General features: G+C 42.0%; 1 long non-coding RNA gene across 1 annotated transcript in view; it reads right to left on the bottom strand.

The window, feature by feature from the left end:
• The window catches only part of LOC114814162, an 87,785-nt gene extending 87,399 nt beyond the window's left edge, over positions 1-386 (bottom strand). The window contains exon 1 of the long non-coding RNA XR_003761904.2: positions 294-386. This is a non-coding gene — a long non-coding RNA (uncharacterized LOC114814162). The remainder of the gene's footprint in view (positions 1-293) is intronic.
• Positions 387-15,124: the final 14,738 nt, after the last annotated feature.

Here is a 15,124-nt window from a genome sequence, read left to right as displayed (position 1 = left end):
ATTTTTCCCCATCCAAAAAATGGGATAAAATGTCTGCGAGTTCCATGTGGGACATGGACCTGATTATCTTTTATCTAACCCCTCCCTTAGCACAGCTATTAGCAACTGTAAGCTTTATTGTGGTCAGAGAATGTGCCTGTTATATTTTCCTCTCCCATGTGCTTAGTATAGGGCTCTGCACACAGTAAGTGTTCAATAAATACAATTAACTGGAAGCAACAAATGGCAAAAATATAGTTATTATTATTATTACTATCATTATCATGCAAAAATAGGCAAGAAAGGAGAAGTACCTCTGACAAACTGCGAAATCATATTGGCAAGGAATTTCCCAATCTCCCTTCTGGTTCCCCGTGTCCGGGGCGGTGAGGAACGAGTGGTCTGAGAGCCACGTTCAAACAATGGGCATCATTCCCGCTGACATTCACTAATGGGTGAGCTAGAATATTCTGCTACAGCAGCTGGGGCTTTTCTGGTTTTTTAGTTGGTGCAGCTCCACCTAATTAATCAATCAGTAGTATTTAATGAATGCTTATGTCCGCATCCTCCCAGCCAAACGTTTTGGGGGCAGGGGAGGAGAAAACAGGTGCTGAGGGGACGACTCCATTTCTCTCCTAGAAGTTTCAGGGACTCTCTCCCCTTTGCAAATTACTGTAATTGAGCCAGGTCTTCTGAGGTGAGTTGGCCAGGACTGCAGTTCCTAGAGAAGCAGTTTGGCGAAAGGGCAAGGGCTTGGGAATCGGTGGTCACGAGTTCTAATCCCAGCTCTGCTACGTGTCAGCTGTGTGACTTTGGACAAATCACTTAACCTCTCTGTGCCTCAGTTACCTCATCTGTAAAAGGGGGATTAAGACAGTGAGCCCCACCTGGGACAACCTGATTACCTTGTTTCTACCCCAGAGCTTAGAATAGTGCTCGGCACATAGTAAGCGCTTAACGAACATCATTATTATGCCCCAGCACTTAGAAGAGTGCTTGGCACACTAAAGGCTTTACAAATACCATAATTATTATTATTATTACACACCCCCTCCTTTCTGTCCCCAGAAACAGTCCAGAGCTACAAGGAAAGAAGGGATTTCTGCTGCCGGAGAGGGATTTATGGGAGAAATGTGTAGACCATCCATCCATACCTAGTGGCAGCTTTTGAGTGAGGGGATACACTGGTGAGAGAAATAGGATGTGGGGTTACCACATGTTGTGTTCACGGGTTCTTTAATAGAGTGCCCATGAGTTTCAACCCCAGGAACCCCTCTGTTAATTGGTCCTACCTGTGGTGATAAAGTTAATGAAGAATCCTGAAAACAAGCCAGCGACCCTGACACAGGTCTCTAGAAGGCACATAGAGAAGCTCCTGGAGGTCTGAGTGCTCCAAGAGCCATGTTCAAGGGGTGGGCATCACTCCCACTAACAATCACTAATGGGGCAGCTGATGGGTCCTTGTTCCTCATCACCTAAGAATTTGAGATCCTCTTAAACCATCATTCTGGTTTGTGGCAGGACATACATCAGCAGCAAAAGCTGAAAGTCAAGTAGAGTGCCAAAGAAAAGGAAATTTTCTTTCAGTAATTCTCAAGGATTCTCCTAATGGGACTCCTCACTTTCTACTTGCCATCTCCCGAGAGGTCTCCCACCAACTAAATATTATGTCTCACATCTCCTCTAAAGTAAAAGTCCACATGTGTTCCCATCTCAGTCTCACAGATGGCAAGAAATAAACGGTAGGAAGAGAACTTAGAGGCAGGGTCATTAGCAATAACATGCTGGCTACTCCATTACTAGAGCATGAATTTGCTATTCCTCTACCATAAAATTAATCAGAGATCTTTCGCTCTGACCTATGGAAATCAATGACTCTCTCTCATAAAGCTCCTGGGACCTCTGATCTTGCAATTTCTATGGAGTGATAGAATGGAGAACAACAGCATCTTGAGGTCTAGAAGATAGGTGGCAGCTGATGTTACTTATTGGGTGAGGTGATTTTTAACAAAGGATAGGGTTCAGTGGCAGGCGGGTGGGGTTTCGCTAGAAAAACACCAAGGGAGATATGGATGGACGTGGGAAAAGGCAGGCATAGACCGTGTAAATTGGTGACCCTCGGCTGGATTCAAAGAGTCAGAAAAGCTTATGGAGGTTCTCTGCTAGAATTGTCTCTAAGCCAAATTCCGAATTTCAGCATGGAATAGCAAAACAGCAAGCAGCAGGAAAATTCCAGAATATTCACAGATGGACTTGCCATGTAAGACTGCTTCTGTTCCCCACTATATGAAACATTGAAGAATTCTGGAATTAGAGAATCAGCAAGGAGAAAGAAACACAGTCCACCTCTTATGCTGATTTGTGCTTTCATTTAAGCAATCTGTATCTCTGACTGGGTTAGTATTTATAGCCGGGAAATCATCAATTAGGCAAATGAAAATATGTTCATTTTATTTAATCATATCATGATATTTTTGCTTTGAATTTTCCTATTTATTCAACGCAGTTCCATTTTCCTAAACCGACTTACTAAAGCGTGTTTTTTTTAATTTGGTAACTTATGTTAGCTGTTTCCTACTTTATACAAGTGATTAAAATATTCCCAGCACATATACTTAATCAAAATAAGGCCAATTAAGCTCAGTACTCCAGATTCCCCCTCATTAACTTTTTGTTCTTAAAATATAACAGATGTGATTGCTGCAGGCCATGAGTTGAAGACATATTTTTCAGCTAAACACTTACAATGCAACCTAAAGTTCTATGATGATTTAATTATTAGTTTCACTGTCATGGCTTCCTGTTGAAACTCATTTTTCATTTAATAGCAATCTATTTCTAACACAACGCATGACTGCCTATCGTATAGAAAAATAGGGTTGATCTCAGGTGCAATTCGTATATTTAGGCCCGATGAATCAACGTTCGTAGTAATCCTAGTAGAACAGTAAGAGTGGAAGAAGCAATTGCTGTTTCTAGAAGAATTTATTGAGAATCCACTTGATGCAATATACTCTACTAAGTGCTTGGGAAGTACAAAACCAAGACGTGACACATTTCGCATCTAAACAAAGCTTACACTCTGAAAGGGGTGACAGACATGAAAATCTCTTCATGTTGAATGTCAGTTGAATAAACCTATATGCAGATGTGCTAAGTACGCGAAGTAATAAGTTTGTTTCTTATTTAGAAGAAATTTAAGTTTATAAATTTGTTTATAAAGGATAAATTTATATTTAAGCTTATAAATGCTAGGGGTGGCTGTTTGGGTTTACTCAACTTGAAGGCCGGAAACTAACTGGGGAAGGATTGCCGGAGGAGGTGAGATTATCAGGAGGGCTTTGAACTTTTGAAAAATTATCTTCTGCAATGCAACTGAACCATCATCATGATTCATAAAAATAAATTTTTGTTGAAGCAAAAATGAAAGCCCACCCCCAACTACACTTCACTAGCAGACAAGACAAGGATTTATATTTTGGCGATGCTATATCTCATATTATTTCCTCTGAGGAATTATTTTATACCCTGATGCATTTAGTAGATGTACTGTAATAATACCATCACAACACTGCTGAAATTCACCCTTTCTTCTCCATCCCAACTTCTACTATAGTGACCCAAGAAGCAGCGTGGCTTAGCAGCAAGAACCCGGGCTTTGAAGTCAGAGGTCACGGGTTCTAATTCTGGCTCCGCCGTTTGTCAGCTGTGTAACCTTGGGCAATTCACTTAACTTCTCTGTGCCTTAGTTACCTCGTCTGTAAAATGGGGATGAAGACTGTGAGCCCCATATGGAACAACCTCATTACCTTGTATCTACCCCGTTGCTTAGAAAAGTGCTTGGCACATAGTAAGCACTTAACAAATACCAACAATATTATCTTATCCCGCCTGGACTACTCTATCTGCCTTCTCACTGACTCCTGTCTCTCCCTTCTCTAGTCCAAACTTCACTCTGCTGCCTGGATCATTTTTCTAAGAAAAAAATCAGTCCACAGCTCCCCACTCCTCAAGAACCTCCAGTGCTTGCCCACCCACCTCTGCATCAAAGAGAAATTCCTTACCATCGGCTTCAAAGCACTCAATCAGCTTTTCCCCCACCACTTACCTTACCTCACCTCACTGATCACCTACTATAGTTCAGCCCACACACTTTGCTCATCTAGCACCAGCCTGTCCACGATTCCTCAGTCTCATTTACCTCACTGCCGACCCCTTTCCCATGTCCTCCTTTTCTGGCCTGGAATTCCCGCCCCCTCCATATTTGCCGGACCACCACTCTTCCAACCCTCAAAGCCTGATTACGGTCACGACTCCTCCAAGCGGCCTTCCATGATAAAGCCCTCTTCCTCGCCCTGGTTTCCTCTTCCCGCTAAGTCATCTATTCACTTGGTTCTGTGCCCTGTGAGCAAGTGAATAGACCACCCTCAGCCCTACAGCACTAATGTGCTATCTATAAATTATGTGTTTATATGCATATAATAATGTTGGTATTTGTTAAGCGATTACTATGTGCCATGCACTGTTCTAAGAACTGGGGTAGATACAGGGTAATCAGATTGTCCCAAGTGGGGCTCACAGTCTTCATCCTCATTTTACAGATGAGGTAACTGAGGCACAGAGCAGTTAAGTGACTTGCCCAAGGTCACACAGCTGACAAGTGGTGGAGCCGGGATTAGAACCCATGACCTCTGATTCCCAAGCCCGTGCTCTTTGCACTGTCTCCCCCTCTAGACTGTAAACTCACTGTGGGCAGGGGGAATGTCTACCAACTCTATTGTATTGTACTTTCCCGGGTATTTAATACACTACTCATTGTGGCCAGGGAATGTGTCTGTTACGTTGTCATCTGTTCTCTCCCAAGAGCTCATTTACAGTGCTCAGTAAATATGATTGATTGATTGTTCTGCGCACAGTAAGCTCTCATAAATATGATTGATTACCTGATTGAATAATAGAACTAATATCTTGCCCAGGCTTCTGTGAAGACTTTAAGGTAACCTTTGCATATGAAGGACAAGTTTGGGAAACATTTCTCACATAAATTAAATGATTAGTGATGCCAAGTAAATGGCTTCAAACCTGACACTCCTTATGCATCATGAATTAATTAAACAAACTTTTTTTTCTCATTGAAATATCTGTGTTCATCTTTCACGTCCTAGTCATATTTTTTCATGTCAATATTTAGGATCCATGATTGGGGAAACTGAAAAGGGAGTCATGTAGAAAAATATCTATCGGCTGGATCTACCACACATGAACAAGGAAGATTGGGGACTCATTTGATTTTCCCAGATCACCTGAAAATTTCTCATCTGCGCCTTTGTCTTTGATTTTTTATCTCGTTTTTCTGCTTTTGTTTTTCCTCGACACTTGTAGCCTACTTTGTTTCTCACAGTTCTCACACCTGTTCCACTGCTGCCGAGGTCTTCTCTGATATCCCAGAGGGATTTCTCATTTCATTCATTCAATCGTATTTATTGAGCGCTTACTGTGTGCAGAGCACTGTACTAAGCGCCTCAGGAACCTCCCTCAGCATCCTGGGGAGACAGTGTGGGAGCTCATTAGAGGAGCACCCGGAGGGCCCTGGATTTCATGGTAAGAAGGTGGCATTTGAGGGAGTTGTGAAGGGAAGGCGGCAAGTTCCCGGTGGATTTGCTTGACTTGGTAGTGCAGAGAGAGACTGATTAAATTCCAAGACCCAGGACGCACAGGGCACATCCGGAGAAGGAAGCCTAGAATCTCGCACAGAAGGTGGCCGTCAGGGGAACCACACTGGGGAGGTGGTGGGTGCTCAAGCCCCAGAAGGTCTGTCGGGCTTTTTTGTTTTGTTGCTTTTATTTGGGGAGACGGGATGTGGTAAACACAAAGTGATCCTAGCCCGTAGGATTTCAACTGCCAGGTTTATCTGCTTCTTCTCCCCGACAACATGTTCATTAAACCTAAGGCTTTAGGAACTGCAATCTCTACTCTCTGGAATGGACTCTGCATTTTGCTTAGTCCTTTTTTTATTAAACTAACAAACTCTCTTCCCCTCTTCAAAGCCCTACTTACCAGACTGAGCCCTCCCTTTCCCTCGGCTCCTCCTCCCCTCCCCTTTGCCCCTACTCCCTCCCTCTGCTCTACCCCCCTCCCCTCCCCACAGTGCTTGTATATATTTGTACATATTTATGACTATTTTATTAATGATGTGCATTTATCTATCCTTCTATTCATCTATTCTGATGGTAGTGATGCCTGTCCACTTGTTTTGTTGTCTGTCTCCCCTTCTAGACTGTGAGCCCCTTGTTGGGTAGAGATTGTCTCTGTTGCCAAATTGTACTTTCCAAGTGCTTAGTACAGTATTCTGCACACAGTAGGTGCTCAATAAATACAATTGAATGAATGAATGAATAAAAGGACTCAAAGAGAAAAAATTATGCATGACTTTTGACCTTAAGGAACTTCTAATCAAATGAGCAAAGCAAGTGAGAGAATTATCCATATGTTGTGTGTATCTGCTCTTGTGACCACACGTTTTATATATATATACACACATAAGCATATGCATATGTACATATATACATATGCATATATAGATGCATATATATATATATATGTTAGTATGTATACCCCAGCACTTAGAACTGTGCTCTGCATATAATAAGCACTTAACAAATACCAACAGTATTATTATTATTATGAAGAGTATCTAAATGTGTGGGTATATATTTACATGATTACTCTATCGTGAGGTCATGTGGGTATGAAACTGCTAAGCCACTATTAGCACAATAATCATTCCTTTGGAAAGGTTCTCTATCTTGAAATGTCAGAATAAGGTTTGTTACCATTCCTCAGAAATGTACAATAGTGAAAGCTGCCAAACAGCAGCTCGTTAAGTCCAAGCCCCTTTATTCTCACTCCCTCCTGGGAGATCCCAGCCTATGTCTGCAGGTCCGGGTGCTGAGCTCATGCTGCCTACAAATCTGGGCTTTTATAGTTTTTGTCCATTTACTTAATCCCTCCCCCATACAGTCACACTGGCACAAATTCTCCATGGCTTTCCATTGGTTGCTAATCCATTAATCTGCTCCCATAGCCAGTCAGTGGTTGCCCCCATCACAGTCCACTCTTCTTGCTGAGGCTTGCTGAGACCAGCCATCCTGGGTTCATTCCGGGATGGCTGGTCCTGGGTTCATGACCGTCATGTGGCTTCTGGGGTCTGGAGATTGAGCTCTGTGGAGAGACTAGATCCCCCTGCCGCGGGGCAGAGAATGGGGGAGGGAGACAGAAGGGGCCACCTGGGGGGGGTTGGTCAAACTCCACCCGCTGCTCAACTCCAGAATGCTTGGGGCCGAGGGGCAGTGGGTGAAAGTGAACAAGCTAGCGATGTGATCTCTGAGGAGGACAGGTGGGGTATATCAGCCCTGTAGCGGTAGATGTCTGTCCGTCAGTCTGTCGGTCTGTCCGTCTCCCACGATTAGACTGTAAGCCCGTCAAAGGGCAGGGACTGTCTCTGTTACTGATTTGTACAGTCCAAGCACTTAGTACAGTGCTGTGCACATAGTAAGCGCTCAATAATTATTGAATTGAATGAAATACTATTGAATGAATGCATGAATGATGTCCAAGCTCTCCACTTGATGAGCTTGTCTGCTCTCCCTCTGACTCAGGCAAGAGCCATCTCTTCCTCTTCCCCTCACCACTGCCACTCACCTGAATCCCAGAAAAGCCCAAACTCCCCACTCCTGCCTTTCCTCCCGGCAGCTGCAGGAAAGTTCTTGGCTCTGTCCCTTGGCTCTACCTGGCAGCACAAACAGCTCAGCTCAAATGGGCATCTCACACCACCCCCAACATTGGGCGGGGGATCATCCAGGCAGATAGTTTCCTCCGTTATATTGTACTCTAAGTTTTTAATACGGTATTCTGCACACAGTAAGGGCTTAATAAATACAACTGATTAATTGATTGATGTAGTTTCTGGACACGAGATAATATGCTGGGGGTTTGCCTCTTTTTAGCACTACCTGAGAAAGTCTTCTGAGAGCTAGTGGGTTGGTATGGGAGAGTTCAGTTGAGTGGAGAGGAAGAGGGAGAGTTTTCTAAATGTGTTCACCTTCCCAAGAAAAGGTGGATGACAGGAGATGCAAAAGTGGGAAAAGGATTACCAGCCTGGTACGGCTTCAAGAAGAATCAGGAGATTCATGGATGACTGAGACCTAAGAAGAAATCATAGTTTGACTCCCAGCCAAGTCTGAGATACTATGCTCAAATGTTCAGACATGGTTTTCGACATAAAAATAACCATAATTGGAATCTGGAAACTCCTATATAACTCTATCCTCAATAGTCATCTAAAGAGGCTTTACTGTATTTGAACAAAGCTGAGTGGAAAACATTAGAAAGTATTCTCAGTAGAAATAATGAACCTGGACCTCATCCAGTAAAATAATAACAGTGTTGGCTAAGGTAGGTGACTCTGTTGATTATACCTTTTGCTTGCGGGAGATATGATGTGTAGCCAAATCACTAATGACTAGACATTATGAAAACAGTAATCAAATATACTCTTAGATAGAATGAGCATTCCTACTACAACCTACCACCTCATTATGCATATTAATCAATCAATTCTATTTATTGACCACTTATTTTGTACAGAGCACTGTACTAAGCATTCTAGACACTATCCCTATCCTCAAGGCGCTTACAGTCTAATGGGGGAGAAAGGTATGAAATAAATGACAGAAAAAGGAAGCAACCAAGTATAAGGCTATAGCAGTTGAGATAGGGGGAATACTTAAGTGCTTAGACAGTGATGAGGCTGTGGGGAGGGAATTTGAGGTGGAGGATGAGACTGTAATCAGGGAAAGCTTCCTGGAGGAGATATGATTTCAGCAAGGCTTTGAAGAAGGGGAGATCACTGGTCTCAGATTTTGGAGAGGAGGGAGTTACAGGCAGGATGGAGAACTTGAGCAAAGAGTCAGTGGTGGGTGACGTAAGATCTGGGCACATTGAATAGGTTGGTATTAAAGGAGTGAAGCGTGTGGGCCGAGTTGTAGTGGAAGATGACTGAGAAGAAGTGATATTTCCTGCCCAAACTTCCACATACATTTTCTGCATAAACACACCCGGCAGTTTTCTCTGAGTACATATAATTCCCTCATTTCTTTATTCACCCACTTTATTTAGGCAATGTGTAATTAAGAACAAAAATCAGTGAATCTTGAAGTGTCACAACATATCCTTCTTAAGGAGAATCATTTCTATTTGAATGTTGCAGCCGTTTTAATGTTCATGGTATGGTTCAGTATGATGCATATAAATTCATAATGCCAATAATATCCAGAGAGACAGGCAGGTTTGATAGGTGAGAAGGTTTGCTAAATTTCATTGCAACTTTATACTTCAGTGATTGTTCTCTTTATTAAATAACCACTACAGTGAACAAAAATAAGAGATTGCTTTAAAAACATCTTTCTAATTAATCATAAAAATGACTCGATTGAAAGATTGCTGCTTTTATCAACCTAATTAAACTTAATCCCTAAATCTTTCCATTCTTCTGAGTTTTAGAGTATTAGTCCAGTTATTTCTCTACAGATCTGAGATTCTACAAGGTCTAATATGCAGCAAAGTGTTACTAATAGCATCATTAGAATAAACCATATCTAGCTGTACCAAGAGTCTTTTAAGTGTTAGTGCTAAATCCCAGTGTGCTTAAATGGGAACATTGTAATGGCAAAACAATTCCATTCCCTCCTATCATCTAATTAAGAAGGAGGGTAAAAACACTGAAGCTGGGGATCTTAACTAGTCTATTTTGCAACGTTTCATGGGTGACCTTGTGGATAACTTTAAGAAGCTTAATGAAGTCACCGTCGCGTATTAAATTATCATCAGGAAAGTTCGGTCAGTGGAATGGGTTTCAGAAAACAGTTCTGGGGGGGGGGTTGTTTTCGTCTCACTTCCCTTTGATATTTTTCATTCACTTCCCCATTTATAGGCTGTGGAAAACTAACTCTGGACTAGGTCATCTAGTATGTAATGGGCAATCTAGTACATACCGCTGTGATAGTCCCACTAGCTTCTACCCTAAGGGGGAGGGGAGGAAGAAGCTCAGAGAATCGCTCTTTGGTGTCGTTCCCTGAGGGAAGTGTAATCATTTCCTTACTTTGCCATATTTGTAGCTGAGCCGATCAGAGAGTAAGATTGGGCAGGAAGTAGGGGGTCCTTGATAGTTCGGGAAGGAGACCCTTGTCCATCTTGAAGGTGAGAGGTAGTGAGGCATGTGTCTGAGAGAGCAGGACACAGAGAAGGCTTGAATTGTGACTCTAGATGGACTGGGAAGGATCAGAGATGATCCTAGGTGAAGGTTAAAACACCTTTGAGTTGGGGATCCAAAAATAGACCTCTAGTGGCACAAAGCTCCTGCCCCTAAGTGGGGAAAAAAGAAGCTGAGACCCTACTTTCAAAGGACTCAAAGAGGGTGAGACTAGAACCTGAGACACCCAGAGAAAAGATGTGAAAGGACCAGAGGAGTGTCAGCTCTGGGACACCTGTAGCAAAGTCCCGAGACGCTTTGGGGGAAAATGCCTCAGTTTTAGGGAAAGGTGGTTTAAAACAAAATTACTTTCACCTTTGCGGAATGAAGAAACTATTACAAATTCTTGAGATCTCAGACCGTAATGTCTGCAGGGAAGGGGCGGGAGAAGAAGCTCCCTCTGGGGAGACGTGGAGTCCCAGAGGACTGTAGGAAACCTTTCTCTCTGAACTCCTTGCAGGAAGTTCAGGGAAGGTGGTGATAAGCCGGTCCCTGATAATCCTTTTGCCCTTGGAGAGACATCTGGGCTTCAGTTGATGGCAGTTATAGAGAAGCAGCATGGCTTAGTGGAAAGATCACGGGCTTGGGAGTCAGAGGACGTAGGTTCTAATCCCGCCTCGGCCTCTTGTCTGCTGTGTGACCTTGGGCAACTCAGCTTCCCTGTACCTCAATTTTAATCCCCATTTTACAGATGAGGTGAGCCCCACATGGGACCACCTGATTACCCTGTATCTAGCCCAGTGCTTAGAACAGCACTTGGCACGTAGTAAATGCTTAACAAATCCCACAATTATTATTATTATTATTATAAATGGAGTCCAGGGATTTGGGATGTACTGATCAGAAGTTGCCCCAACCTGTATTTGAAGTGCTTAATACCAATATTATTATTATTATTATTAGAAGGAGTGGAGGCCTTTAGATACAGTGGTGGCTGACTAGGGTGCAGAAGGTCCTGAAGTTCATCTAAGGGCTCTTTTGTACAGGATTTAAGGCTGAGAAGCCCCCAGGAGTGACTCAAAAACAAAGGCATTCATTCAGGTTAACTCTCACCAATGTGATAATTATCCATCTTAGTATTATTTAATATATGTAAATTCATTCACTATAGCATTGACTAGGTCTTTTCATAGCAATATTGGGAGCTAGGTTGATTTTTCTTTAATTGACAAATAGAACTCTGAAAAGAAAAACTCCTTGCTGATACTATAATCACTCAGCAAGTTAGCAACAAACTTAGCTATTATTTAGCCCAAAAGAGCTCCCCTATTTCATAAAGGAAACACTTCATGTTTATCAAATCTTTTCATCAGGCTGGATAACCCTGAACACTTGAAAGTTACATGACAACATATCTAGTATTACTCACCTTGATCTGTATTACCAGAAAAATATGGCACATTACTGAAGCCCCTTTTTCAGAAGAAAACCACTTTATATGATATGTAAAATCACTTAATCGCATGCACTCTTGGCCATAGGTCATTATTTTTAATTGTATTATCTGAAAAAAAAACCAACAACAACAACAAAAAGCAGGTGGTATTCACTCTTCTCCTCTTAAGAGCAGGAGAGAAGCTCAGCTACCATTCATATTGTTCATTTCTCTTTAAGTCGGATAATGTAACTAGGGCCTAAATCTTGGGAAGGAACCATCATTCTTTAGTATGTCCCCTGAACAACGAACTCATTTTTCTTACTTTTCTACTTATTTCTCCTTCCTTTATAAATATTCTCTCTAACTTAACTGTTCATCAAATTATAAACCTCGCTTTGCCTAATGTACTGTTAACTATAACAAAATTCCTTTTACACCAACGAGAAGGTGGAGTACCTACATTCACTAATGCATATATTAAAACCTATGAAAAAGGCCGAGGGGGATTTATTTCATTTTTTTTAAATGGAGCTTGTTAAATGTTTACTATGAGCCAAACACTATTAGGCACTGGGATACATTCAAAATAATCAGGTTTGACACAGTCCCCATCTCACATGGTTCTCCCAATCTAAGTAGGGTTCAATAGGGATTGTTTGTTGTATTCTAGTTTTTCCAAACTGTTCTGAGAAACCACTCGCCTCCACCTCGCATATATGGCTATTTTTTTTCTATGAATGCAGTGGCTCTTTCCCTGAGGACCTCAAAATAATTTACTTTGACAATTATCACATCATATTTTAGGGGCAGAGATTAAAGTCTTAGAACACTGTACCTGTGGTTATTCCTTTTCTGTCCAGCAGACCCAACTGAGGGATTTTGTGTAGAATAGTTGGTATCCTGAAGGTGTTTCGTGATTGGGGAGACTGAGGCCCAGGGGAAATGAAAATACAGTACTTGCTGAGCACTTATTTTGTGCCAAGCACTGTATTAAGTGTTGAGGTACAAGTTAATCAGGTTGGACAAAGTCTCCATCCATGAGGTACTCACTGTTCAAGTAGAAAGGAGTAAGATTTAATCTCAATTTTACAAGTGAGGTAACTGAGGCACAGAGAAGTGATTTGCCCAAAGTCACACAGACACCTTACAGAGCTGGAATTAGGATCCAGGTGATCTGAGTCCCATTCCCATGCTCTTTCCACTAGGCCACAGTTTTTCTCTAATTCTGGTGATTCTCTTCCAATTCAGTACTGGAGAAACCTGGTCTAAGTGATGACTCAAACTGCTCAGAAGAAAACTTCTGTCATCTCTGACAAGGAAGTTTCACTCAAGTCAAATGTCTTGGGAAGATTGTAATAATAATAAGTATGGTATTTGTTAAGCACTTATGTGCCAAGCATTGTTCTAAGCACTGGGGTACATACAAGGTAAACAGGTTGTCCCACGTGGGGCTCACAGACTTAATCCCCATTTGACAGATGAGGTCACGGAGGCACAGAGAAGTTAAGTGACTTGTCCAAGGTCACAGCTGACCAGCAGCAGAGCCAGGATTAGAACCCAGGACCGCTGATTCCCTAGCCCTTGCTCTTTCTGCTGTTCTGCTGCTTCTCATTATAATGTTATCATATATATTGTGTGTGTATATATATATATATATATATATTATTATGAGATTATAATTTGTCCAATGTGATCATCACTTAATCCATGTCTATTTGTGATTTATTATCTAGGACAATCCTTTTGAAATAAAAATCCCAAATTTCACCTTATTTCAACAGTGTTCACTGGGAAGCCTCAGTTATGCTGAAATACCCAACTCCTTCAACTTGGGTCAAGTGTTTATCACAATGTTTAACACAGAGCAAGCACTCAATAAATACCACTGATTAATATCATCAATTGATTGTTTCTAGTGTTGGGAGAGATCAATTTCTCCAAACTATTAGATACAATTAACAAAGTCCAAGGAAAGTTGTTGGTTGAAAAATCAAAATGCTGATAGGAGAAGTGGAAGGAGTTGGTTTATAACCACTTGATAGATGCCTGATGTCATGAATGGAAGATGAGCTGAAGTTTCCAATAGATATTAATATTGACCGATCAATTAATCAATGGTACTTATTGAGCACTTACTCTGAGCAGAAGGTACAGTGAGTTAGGGATAAGGTCCCTACCCTGTAGCAGTGCAGACTAATTGGGCCGAGTGGAAAGAACACAGCCCTGGGAATTAGAGGACCTGGGTTCCAGTCCTGGATCTGCCTTTTACCTGCTGTGTGACTAGTCACTTAACCTCTCTGTACCCTCATCCACCTCATGAGTAAAATGGGGATTTAGCACCTATTCTCCTTTCTACTTAGGCTGTGAACACTGTGTGGGACAGAGACCATAATAATAATAATTGTGATATTTGTTAAGTGCTTACTATGTGCCAGGAAATGTACTAAGCACTGGAGTGGACACAGTAAATCAGGTTGGACACAGTACCTGTCCCACATGGGCCTCACAGTCTCAAATCCCACTTAATAGATGAGATAACTGAGGCCCAGTGAAGTAAAGTGACTTGGCCCAGGTCACACAGCAGATAAGTGGCAGAGTCAGGATTAGAACCCATGACCTTCTGATTTCTAGGCCCAGGCTTTTTCCACAATTATTAATTAACTAAAATGAATGGCAAGTAGAGGGAAGCAAGAGAGTGTAAAGATCTGTACAAAATGCTCCTGGAAAGTGGACTAGGAAGGCTGAGCACCCAAGTCCTTAGGTGACATGGAAAAGCTGAAGTGGCAGAAGGGGGGAAAAATGGAATGGGAAGATGAGAGATTAATCAGGTACGACCTCCTGGAAGAGAAGTGATTTCAGAAAGGCTTTGAAGAAGGGGGAGAACAGAGAGCTGCCAGATGTGAAGAGGGAGGGAGTTCTAAGCAGAATGGAGGCCATGAGCAAGAGATGAGGAGATGACATGAGATGGATAAGAAGATATCATTTTGACACCACAGAAATTAAAAATAATGTTTTGTCTTAGCAATTGTGTCTCGATCACTCAGGAGCCATTTGTATTTTGTGGTGCTTTTTAAGTGTTTACTATGTGCCAGTCACTGTACTAAGGTTTGGGGTATATTCAAGATAATCAGGTTGGACAGTTTCTTTCCCACATGGGGCTCAGTGTCGAAATTAGAGGGTGGAGGGATTTAGTCCCCATTTTACAGAGGAAGTAGCTGTGGCACGGAGAAGTTAATTGAGTTAACCGAGATCACAAAGCAGACAAGTGGCAGAGCTGGGATGAGAACCCAGGTCTTCCAATTCCCAGACTCGTGCTCTTTCCACTAGACCACACTACTTCCCTAGACATTATCATCACCAGCGGAGTATTAATAAAAAAAGATATCATTAACCAGTTTTAATATTGTGCGAGAAGTTATATGTAGATGTGTGTGTGTGTAGCTATTCTAAATGTTATC

This window comes from Ornithorhynchus anatinus, chromosome 9 (assembly GCF_004115215.2).
Source record: "Ornithorhynchus anatinus isolate Pmale09 chromosome 9, mOrnAna1.pri.v4, whole genome shotgun sequence".
NCBI classification, from domain to species: Eukaryota; Metazoa; Chordata; class Mammalia; order Monotremata; family Ornithorhynchidae; genus Ornithorhynchus; species Ornithorhynchus anatinus.
This window is presented reverse-complemented; position numbering and strand designations above follow the sequence as displayed.